Here is a 12,316-nt window from a genome sequence, read left to right as displayed (position 1 = left end):
TGAGCACTGGGTTTTATATGCAACTAATGAATCATTGAAAACTATATCCAAAAACTCATGATATACTATATGTTGGCTAATTGAATTTAACTTAAAAAAAAAGAAACTGGCACATATAGATTAAAAAAAAAAAAGGCATCCGAAATAGCAAAGAAGTCAAACTCTCACTCTTCACACATGACATGATACTCTATGTGGAAAACCCAAAAAACTCCACCCCAAAATTGATGTAACTCATACAGGAATTCAGCAACGTGGCGGGATATAAAATCAATGCACATAAGTCAGTTGCATTCCTTTTTTTTTTAAGATTGTATTTATTTATTTGAGAGAGAAAGAGCACGAGCAGAGAGGAGAGGGAGAAGCAGACTCCCTGCTGAGTAGGGAGCCTGACATGGGGCTCAATCCCAGGACCCTGAGATCATGACCTGAGCCTAAGGTAGACTGAGCCACCCAGGCACCCCAAATCAGTTGCATTTCAACACACTAACAGTGAGGCAGAAGAAAGAGAAATTAAGGAGTCGATCCCATTTACAATTGCACCAAAATCCATAAAATACCAAGGAATAAACCTAAACAAAGAGGAAAAGGTTCTGTGGTCCAAAAACTATAGAACACTCATGAAAGGAATTGAGTAAGAAAAAATAAATTGAAAAACATTCCATGCTCATGGATTGGAAGAACAAATATTGTTAAAATGTCTATGCTACCTAGAGCAATCTATACATTCAATGCAATCCCTATCAAAATATCATCAACATTTTTCATAGAGCTGGAACAAATAATCTTAAAATTTTTATGGAACTGGAAAAGATGGTGAATAGCCATGGAATGCTGAAACAGAAAACCAAAACTGGTGGCATCACAATGCCAGACTTCAAGCTATATTACAAAGCGTAATCATCAAGACAGTGTTGTACTCGAACAAAAATAGACACATAGATCAATGAAACAGAAGAGAAAACCCAGAAATGGACCCTCAACTCTATGGTGAACTAATCTTTAACAAAGCAGGAAAGAATATGTAATGGAAAAAAGACAGTCTCTTCAACTAATAGTGTTGGAAAAATTGGACAGCCACATGCAGAAGAATGAAACTAGATTATTTTCTTACACTATACACAAAAAATAGACTCAAAATCGATGAAACACCTAAATATGAGATAGGAATCCATCAAAATCCTAGAAGAGAACACAGGAAACAACCTCTTTGACCCTTTCTGTAGCAATTTCTTGCTAGACAGATCTCCAAAGGCAAGGAAAACAAAGGAAAAAATGAACTAACGGGACTTCATAAAGATAAAAACTTTTGCACAGTAAAGGAAACAGTCGACAAAATCAAGACAACCTACTGAATGGTAGAAGATATTTGTAAATATCTTATCAGATAAAGGGCTAGTATCCAAAATCTATAAAGAACTTATCAAACTCAACACCCAAAGAGCAAATAATCCAGTCAAGAAATGGGCAGAAGACATGAACAGACATTTCTCCAAAGAAGACATACAAATGACCTATAGACACATAAAAACAAACAAACAAACAAACAAACAAAAAAACAAAAAACCGCTCAACATCACTCAGCATCAGGGAAATACAAATCAAAACCACAATGAGATATCACCTCACACTGGTCAGAATGGCTAAAATTAACAAGTCAGGAAATGACATATATTGATGAAGATGCAGAAAAAGGAGAACCCTCTTACACTGTTTGTGGAAATGCAAGCTTGTGTAGCTACTCTGGACAACAGTATGGAGGTTCCTCAAAAAGTTAAAAATAGAGCTACCCTAGAACCTAGGAATTGCACTACTAGGTATTTACCCCAAAGACAGAAATGTAGTGATCCAAAGGGGCACCTGTACCCCGATGTTTATAGCAGCAGTGCCCACAATAGCAAAACTATGGAAAGAATCCAGATGTCTATGAATAGATGAATGGATAAAGAAGTGGTGGTGTGTACACACACACACACACACACACACACACACACACAATGGAATATTACTCAGCCATCAAAAAAAAAATGAAATCTTGGCATTTGCAATGACATGGATGGAACTAGGGGGTATTATGCTAAGCAAAATAAGGCAATCAGAGAAAGGTATTTATCATATGATTTCACTCATATGTGGAATTGAAGCAACAAAAGAGAGGATCGCAGTGGAAGGGAGGGAAAAATAAAACAAGATGAAATCAAAGAAGGAGACAAAACATAAGAGACTCTGAATCATAGGAATCAAACTGAGGGTTGCCAGAGGGGGGGGGGTGGGGTCATGGGGTAACTGGGTGATTCATTTATTTAAGAGAGAGATAGAGAGCAGAGGGAAGGGTAGAGAGAGAGGGAGAGAGATAAACTCAGACAGACTCCCTAATGAGTGCAGAGCCTGAGGTAGGGCTCGATTTCATTACCCTGAGAACATGATTTTAGCTGAAACCAAGAGTCAGATGCTGAACCGACTGACCCACCCAGGCACCCTGCAGGTAACACTTTTTTTTTTTTTTTTTTAAAGATTTTATTTGACAGCGAGAGACATAGAGAGGGAACACAAGCAGGGGGAGTGGGAGAGGGAGAAGCAGGCTTCCTGCCGAGCAGGGAGCCCGATGCGGGGCTCGATCCCAGGACCCTGGGATCATGACCCGAGCCGAAGGCAGACACTTAACGACTGAGCCACCCAGGCGCCCCGAGGTAACACTTTTATACAAATATTTGTCATTATGTATATGAGCTGCTATTTTTCCATTATAGTTTTCTTTCCATTCATGACCTGGCCCCAAAACCAATGACATACATATTAAGGCTTCTGTTATGTTAGCACCCCAGATATTAATATCTATATTAGTCAAATTTGTTTGTAATAAACAAGCTAAATTATCACAATAGAGGTTAATTTTTTTACTTATATTTTATGTTAGTTGTAGGACAGCTGTAGCTGTTTTCTATTTCTTTTTTCTAGCACTTGATCTACTGGAGCAGTCCTTCTCTGGAAAATGCTTTAATAACATGTCATTATGGCAAGTGGAAAACAACAAAACAAAACAAAATAAAACACAGAGCTGACAAAAACACACAGTGGCTCTTAAAGCACCAAGTTATGCATCATGTGTGGTCACATTTCATTGGTCAAACATCAGTGTGGTGAGGAAATATAGTCCTCCCTCAGGAGGCATTGAATTATTCATGACAATAGATATAGATCCTGTATATCCTCTTACAGGGATAGAGTAAATAGTTTCGAATATTAAAGTCTACCATGACTTCTTAGAAAAGCTTATGGAAACTAGCAATGTTTAATACAAGTAAGAGGACAGTGAATCAATATCCACTTTATAATTACTTCCATCTTCCTGAAGATCCTTACTAACCTCTTATTTTAAACAAAAAGAAACATTGATAGATATTTTTCTGTATTTTAGAAGATTTTGAATAAATTCAATAGGCTATTGAGACCAATTTTCAACTTTTTGTGACTATTGATGAAAACATAACATTGAATCTCTGGGTTGGAATACAGATGCTCTTTTCACCAACTTAAAGTAATTGGAACTGGTGTTTTACGCAACTAATGAATCATTGAACACTACATCAAAAACTAGTGATGTACTTGTGTTGGCTAATTGAACATAATAAAGAATAAAAATAGTATAAAAACAGTAACAATAGAATTCTAGAAGACTAGATAGCATGATGGAAAAGGTAGAGTGTAAAGGAGAGAGATAAATGAAAGTAAATGTGTTAAAGGAAGTGAAAACAACTTGATCCTGGAGAAGGGAACCACCTAATATTGAATACTTTTTTTTTGCTAGTGACTGTGCTTGGCATTTTGCATAATTTTCTTAATCAATTCTCACAATAATGCACTGTTACTTCCAGTTTGTTAATCAGGAAGCCACGATGGAAAAGTAAAAGTTGTCCAATTTTGAGCTAAGTTTCAAACCCAGGTTTGTCTTTCCTTTCCATGTCTTCTACTGTGTATTTCAAGCATATTTGCTTTTGTAGTAGTACTTGTGCTTTTATGGATATGGAAAGAACTTATTGTGGCATTTTTTGGTGATCCTGAGTCGCAGTTGCCTTAATAATTTCCTGGATCTAAGGTATGGCAATTACTTCATCATGATAAAAGAGCTCTGAATTAGAGATATCTTCCAAACCAGTATGAGGGATTTACTGTGAAGACTGACAAGGGAGTTATGGCTTTCAGTTCAATTTAACAAATATGTACGGAGTAACTGCTATGTTCTAGTCACTGATGAAATGAGTAAGATATAGTCTCTGACATCAAATTATTTAGAGACTTTGGAACAGGAAAATAAATAATTCTTCCTAGATATGTTGGTAAACTTTCTAGTAGTTACATAAAGATAACAAAAGTATGTAGCATACTGAGTCATAATGGAAGCTTATTGAGCTAATGTCCAATACCTAACCAATCACTTCTACCTCAAAGAAATACACCCATTTCACACTTCATCAGAACCTAGGGAGTAAATCAAGAAAGATCTAAAAAAGACGTGAAAAGTCTAGTCTCTTTTTATGTTTCAATAAAAAAGGAGAATCAGTAATATATACACACCCCTACATAAGAACAAGTTATATTCTAAGGAAATATATATTCATTTGTCTTAAGTTCAAAGTGATCTTATGCAAGGAGGCACTTGAACTATCAGTATCAGACATGATTGACATACTTTTGCTCTAATGTACAGATTTTTCTATAAAATATTTCAAGTTAAATTTTTAAAATTAGAGAAATCTCTGTAGCAAATGAAAGACTGATAGGAATGAAGAACAAGAAAGCAGAAATCATGAAATTATTGTGTATTGGTAATAATAAAATTTTTTAAATTAACAGAAATTTCTTTAGTTGTTGCAGAATAATAGGTTCTGAAACTTTAGATAATAGGACATTAGGTATTAGAAAACAGTGAGGAAGTTGTAATCTGATGGTGAGTCTGTCTAAAAAGATCTACTGAAGCAGGCCATGGGGAGTATGTGGTGGCTGGTGGAAAATTCTCAAACCTGAAAAGAGAGGGGGAAAAATTGGGTTAACTGGGGAGAAAGACAATGTGAGAAGAAATTGAGTAAGCATGGTTCTGACTTAATATATTGTATTGATAGATGATATTTCAGCACAAGCCTAAATTCCTAGAGATGTAAGAATGATAAGACTCATTTCATTGATTAAGTTAAGCATGTCAAATGATTAAATCAATGGTTTTAGTAATTCTATTTCTGTATGGGCCATACAGAGTTATGACTCTAAAGCACCAATAACTTTGGTGTTATAAAGACAGTAGCGATTTCTTTATAGTAACACCTAAACTATTTGTGGGTAAGTAATAAAGACTTGTGTGTGTGTGTGTCATGACCATATCAAATTTATTATTCTAATGGCACTAATACAGCTGGAGGTGCTCACGGTGACACCGCAGTTTCCTGCCTTCTAGCTTCTGTCCAAAGAGAAGGGTCTACCCTCTTGTTCCTTCCCCCTATCTGGGGGAAAATCCACTACAGGCCTTTTACCCAAATAAACCTCTTAATGCGTTATTTTACTTTTTTATTTTTATTTTTTGGACATTTGAGTTTCTGAAATGGAAAAAAGTGCTGTGTCCCATCCCGCCTCCCCCACCCCCACCGGCCAAATAAGTCCCTGCTGCCAGGGCATTTCTGTTGCCTCTGAAATCTTGAAATAAATATCGAAAGAAACGGCATCAAGTGTTCACGTTGAGTGATGGCACTGAGTGGGCCACAGAACCTGTCAGGTGGAGCGTCCCCGTGGACAGTCTCGAGGTGTTATGGACAATGCGAGGGCTTGTTGCTGTGGTCGATCATCAGCCGGGTACAGGGACTGTGCTGAGTCCCACCCGGGGTGGTGGGCTGCAGGGGAGGGCTGCCTACAATTTGTCCAGGAAGTTGTCCAGGGCTGGGATGACTTCCTTCAGGCCTTTGCGCTTGCGTGTTTCGGCCACCACCTGGCTGGGGTGGCTGGTGTTGTCGAAGGGATCCCCGGCCAGGATCTGCCAGTGGTCAAAAACGCACCGGGGGAAGGCCTGGCCGCCAGTGTTGGACCTCAGGTCAGCGGTGAAGCCAAAGGACTCATTCACAGGCAGATAGGCCTTCACGACAAACATGGGGGCGCCGGACACCTGGGACTCCTCAAACACATGACCCTGCTTCCTGTTCAGGACACAGTAGATGCCACCAACCACTTGTTCTGGGCACTGAATCTCCACAAGGTAGATGGGCTCCATAAACCGGGGCTGGGTGGTCAGCACACTAGCGTAGAGGCAGCGCTGGGCAGTGGGGATGATCTGGCCCCCTCCCCACGGTGGATGGCGTCCGCATGCAGGGTCACATCATGGACATCGAAGCACACACCACACATATTCTCTTCGCACAGAGCCCCCTTTTGGTGGCCCACTGGAAGCCAGCTACCACGCTATCCTTGATCTCGTTGAGGTACTGCACACGTTTGGTGATGTCAGTAAGGATGTTGGGGCCGGTGCCGGGCCCAAAGCACCAGATCTTGCGGGCCTCAGCCACATCCCACTCATACTTCTCAGCCAGATAGCAGGCCCACTGCTTGCGGGCGGACACCTTGCCCTTGTCAATGTCCTCAGCCAGGCCATCAGGGAAGGGCTGTGCCTTCATGTACAGCCGATTGTGCTTGTTGGGGGACTTGGACAGGCAGAGCACATTCGACTCCTCACTGACAGTCTCACAATAGGAGACTACGGGGTCAGATTTCTTGATGGAATGCAGGCATGGTCCTCCTCCAGGTCCTTCAGGACGATATCCGGGTGCAGCTCCCCAGCCCCTGCGATGATGTGCTCCCGGACTCCTCAATAATGCATTGCACCTTAGGTCCGACTTGGCCAACCGTTTCAGACCCTCCACTAGCTTGGGAAGGTCAGCGGGATTCTTGGCCTCCACAGTGACCCGGAAGACGGGGCTCATGCTGAACTTCATCACCCGCATGTTGTGGGCATGCTCAAAAGTAGTGATGGTGCCAGTCTTCACCAGGAACTGGTCCATGCCCACCAGACCCACAATGTTCCCACAAGACACATCTTCAATGGGCTCCATGTAACGGCCCATCATCAGGATTGTCCTCTGGATGGGTTTCAGGTACAGGTCCTCCTTCTTCCCAGGGGTGTAGTTGGGCCCCATGACCCCGACCTTCAAGCCAGTGGACACCAGCCCAGAGAACACACGACTGAAGGTGTAGAACCAACCTTTGTCAGAGGTCGACACCATTTTGGAAATGTACATCATGAGGGGGCCTTTGGGATCACAGCTTTTAATGCCCATCGCTGCCTTGTCGTCCAGGGGCCCCTCATACAAGAGCTCACAGTGGTATTTCTGGGCCGTCATGGGAGAAGGCAGATGGATGGTGATCATCTGCAGCTAAGTGACCCCGGCAGGTAGCCAGAGGTGCATCACAGCCTTTAGAGGTGGTTTGCCTAGTGATGCTGAGCACTTTTTCATGTGTCTGTTGGCCATTTGGATGTCTTCTTTGGAAAAATGTCTGTTCATGCCTTCTGCCCATGTCTTGATTGGATCATTTGTTCTTTGGGTGTTGAGTTTAAGAAGTTCTTTATAGATTTTGGATACTAGCCCTTTATCTGATATGTCATTTGCAAATATCTTCTCCCATTCTGTCAGTTGTCTGTTGGTTTTGTTGACTGTTTCTTTCACTGTGCAAAAGCTTTTTATCTTGATGAAGTCCCAATAGTTCATTTTTGCCCGTGCTTCCCTTGCCTTCTTTGTCTCTGTCTTCACTGTCCAGCTTGATATCCAGCTTTTCAATCAGCTTTGCTGTCTCCTCTTTCTTGAAATTCATGATAGCATCAAACACCTTGAAAATAGGGTCCAAGATGAGCTGGCAGAACATCCATGGTAGCTTCTTGCCATTAGGGCTAGTGGCTGACTTGCTGTATTTGCCGTTAGCTGGATCAAAGTACCGGTCACCCCGCAGCTTCTTCATCATGTCCTCCACTTTCTTGGCCCGCTCAGCAAGCCCCAGCTGGCCCTCGCCCTTGGCAGCAAATTTGGCCACATACATCTCTGCAAACTGCTTCAAGGTAAAGGCCCAGCCGTGGAGTCCAGACCCAAAGCTGACAGTCCCAAGTACAGGGTTGATCATGATGTTGCCCATGGCTCCACTCTTGCCCTACCCATAGGTGGAAATGATGACATTGACATTCTCCACGATGCGCTGGAAGGTCTGGTAGAGCTCCTCAGGCTCCAGCTGCAGCTCCAGCAGAGCCCGGTCCATCTTGTTCATCATCAGCACAGGCTTGATCCTCTCAGCAATGGCCTGCCACAGCACTGTCTCTGTCTGCATGCACACACCAGACACACAGTCCACCACCACCAAGGCACCGTTGGTGACACTGAGGGCAGCAGTCACCTCTGAGGAGAAGTCCACCTGCCCGGGGGAATCAATGTGGTTGATTAGAAAGCTGAGCCATCCTTGCTCTGCTTGATAAAGTTCAAGTCATTCTCCAAGAGCTCATAGAAGAGGGAGATAGCCGTTGACTTGATGGTGAGGCAGCACTCCTGTTCGTCCTTCCAGGTGTCAGTGAAGTGGGTCTCCCCAGCACCAGGGGAGGCGATGATGCTGGCCTTGCACACCAGCGAGTCCATCAGTGTGGACTTGCCGTGGTCCACGTGGGCGAGGACAGACATGTTTTGGATGTTGGCCTTCTTGTCCATGATGGCCCGGATCTGGTCTACTGTGAAGTTCACCATGGTGGCAGATGGTGGTGGATTCTCCCAGGCAGATCTGAGCGAGATGAGTCGTGCCGAGGATGGCGACGATGACAGTGGAAGAGCAGTAATAGAGACTTTACAAATCATTATCCTGATCAAAATTGTGGGATGCATTTAATCACAAGAATATACAGGTTGCGGCTTCAAATTTTTGTCAGTCACTAAGACCAGAAAGAGAATTCTCAGAATGGGTCATCCTAGCCACTGATAAAAACACATAATCTGTTCAGATACGTCATGACTTCACATATATAATAAACAGTATTTACAAATATCATGTTAAAAATAACAATCTCCTCCTTTTCTTTCGTGTTAAACACTCTCCTGATCCTCTTTTGTTTATAGCCATTCCTTTAAGTCTCAGTGTAGGCTCAAGCATAGCTATTTGGTCACTAAATGCTGGCAGTCATTAGTAAGTTTATGTACATTTCTTCTCACTCTATATTTTTGCCCAAGGAAATCTATGCTATTGGCATCAATGACCATCCTTGACTCCAAGAATCATATATATTAGCCTACACCCTGCTTTTGAACCCCAGACCCTTATACTTCAACTACCTGACACTTACATTTGGATAACTAAAAAGAACCTGAAATTCAAAAGGCCCCAAATTTTACTCATACCACCATCTGCCTGGGAAGCAGAAGAGATCCTCTCCCAATGTTCCCTATCTTGGTAGATAACACTACTATTCATCCAATTTAAAACCTAGCAGTAATTCTTGACACTTCCTTCCTCCTCACTTCCTATATATAATCCAGCAATAAATCATATTCATTTTATTTTCTATTTCTCATATATATTTCATTTTCAATATGCACTTTCTTTATCTGAAGTTATCACAAAAAGATTCTTGCCCTCTTCTAAGCTGTCAGATTCTGGAGGTAGCTAGAATAATCTTTTCAAAATGCAAACTTGTTCATGTCACCACTGACCATTACCATGCCTCTTTAAATATTTCAATACTTAAACACTTCATACTTTTTTTTATGTTCAGTTAGCCAACATATCATACATCATTAGTTTTTGATGTAGTGTTCAATGATTCATTAGTTGCATATAACATCCAGTGCTCATCACATCACATGCCCTCCTTAATAGTCATCACCTTATTACCCCATCCACCCACCCCCCTCCATTCTGTAACCCGCAGTTTGTTTCCCGGAGTCCAGAGTCTCTTATGGTTTGTCTCCCTCTCTGATTTCTTCCCATTCAGTTTTCCCTCCCTTCCCCTGTGGTACTCCACGCTATTCCTTATGTTCCACATATGAGTGAAACCATATTATAATTATCTTTCTCTGCTTCACTTATTTCACTTAACATAATCCAAAAGATACAGATGTAGTGAAAAGAAGGGGCACATGCACCCCAATGTTCATAGCAGCTATGTCCACAATAGCCAAACTGTGGGAGGAGCTGAGTTATCCTTCAACAGATGAATGGATAAAGATGTGTTTCATATATACAATGGAATATTACTCAGCTGTCGGAAGGGATGAATACCTATCATTTGCACTTCATACTTTCAATACTTAAATACCTCAAATATTATCCAATTAGGATAATGACTATAACCTATAACATGGTTTACAAAAATTTGAATATTCTGGCATTTACCTATCTCTCCAGCTTCATCTTCAACCCTGGTTACCCTCATTCTATATTCTAGCCACATTTACTTTCTTTCAGTTCTATAGTCATCACACTCCTTTTTGTGAAGGACATTTTATATAGTGTTCCCTTTGAGTGGAAGACTTAGCCTCTTGTGACATACCCGGTATATTTAACTACTTCTTATGATCTCAGTTGAAAAGTAAGTTACTTATTCAGAAGTTCTCTCTGACCACTTGGTCCAGTAGCCATCCTACCATTATATGTTCTCCAAACACTGTGTACAATTTGCCTGAGCAGTCATCAGAGTTGTAATTTAATATTTGAATATTTTATTAATATCTGCATCCTTTACTAAATTCTAAATTTCAAGACTGAATGGATTTTTTTTTTTTCTGTTTTGTCCACAGCTGTATCCCTGGTGCATAGGATAGTACCTGGCAACACAGCAAACATTCAATACAAATCTATTGAATAGATGATTGCACAAATGAGATAAGACACTGAGCAGGGAGCCCCATGTGAGGCTTGATCCTGGAACTCCAGAATCATGACCTGAGCTGAAGGCAGACGCTCAACTGACTGAGCCACCCAGGCACCCCTGTGCAGAAGCTTTTTATTTTGGTGAAGTCCCAACAGTTTATCTTTGATATTGTTTCCTTTGCCTCAGGAGACATATCTAGTAAGAAATTGCTACAGCCAATGTGAAAGAGGTTACTTCCTGTATTCTCATCAAATTTAGGTCTTTAATCCATTTTGAATTTATTTTTGTGGATGGTGTAAGAAAGTGGTCTACTTTCATTCTTCTGAAGGTTGCTGTCCAGTATTCCCAACACCATTTGTTGAAGACACTGTCTTTTTTCCCATTGGATATTCTTTCCTGCTTTGTCAATGATTAATTGACCATAGAGTTGAGGGTCCATTAATGTGCAATCTACTCTGTTCCATTGATCTATGTGTCTATTTTTGTGCCAGTAACATACTGTTTTGATGCTTACAGCTTTGTTGTTTTTTATATTTTTGGGTTTTTTTTAAAGATTTTATTTATTTATTTGACAGAGAAAGACACAGCGAGAGAGGGAACACAAGCAGGGGGAGTGGGAGAGGGAGAGGCAGGCTTTCCTGCTGAGCAGGGAGCCTGACGTGGGGCTCGATCCCAGGACCCCGGGATCATGACCTGAGCTGAAGGCAGACGCGTAACGACTGAGCCACCCAGGCACCCCTGCTTATAGCTTTGTAATAGAGCTTGAAGTCAGGTATTGTGATGCCACCAGCTTTGCTTTTCTTTTTCAACATTACTTTGTCTATTTACGTTATTTTCTTCTTCCAAACAATTTTTAGGATCATTTGTTCCAGGTCTGTGAAAAATATTGATGTTATTTTGATTAGGATTGCATTGAATGTATAGATTGCTCTTGGTAGCACAGATATTTTAACACTATCTGTTCTCCCAATCCATGAACGTGGAATGACTTTCCATTTCTTTCTATCATCTTCAATTTCTTTTATCCATTTTTTATAGTTTTCAGAGTATAGATTGTTTACCTCTTTGGTTAGGTTTATTCCTAGGTATCTTATGATTTTTAGTGCAGTTATAAATGGGATCTATTCCTTGATTTATCTTTCTGCTACTTTATTATTGATGTGTAGAAATGCAACAGATTTCTGTACATTGATTTTGTATCCCACAACTTTACTGAATTCATGTATCAGTTCTAGCAATTTTTTGGTGGAGTCTTTTGGGTTTTCTTTATATAGTATCTTGTCATCTGCAAATAGTGAAAGTTTGACTTCCTTCTTGCCACTTTGGATGTATTTCATTTCTTTTTGTTGTCTGATTGCTATTGCTAAGAATTCTGTAATATATTAAATAACAGTGGTGAGAGTAGACATCCCTGTTATGTCCTTGACTTTAGAGGAATAGCTT

General features: G+C 40.9%; 1 pseudogene; it reads right to left on the bottom strand.

Moving 5' to 3' along the window:
* Nucleotides 1-5,896: 5,896 nt before the first annotated feature.
* LOC116623126 lies at nt 5,897-8,793 on the bottom strand (annotated as a pseudogene).
* Between the last annotated feature and the right edge of the window lie 3,523 nt (nt 8,794-12,316).

Source organism: Phoca vitulina, unplaced genomic scaffold (genome assembly GCF_004348235.1).
Source record: "Phoca vitulina isolate PV1807 unplaced genomic scaffold, GSC_HSeal_1.0 scaffold57, whole genome shotgun sequence".
Lineage (NCBI taxonomy): Eukaryota > Metazoa > Chordata > Mammalia > Carnivora > Phocidae > Phoca > Phoca vitulina.
The sequence above is the reverse complement of the archived record's forward strand: the minus strand, read 5'-3'. Positions and strand labels throughout refer to the sequence as shown.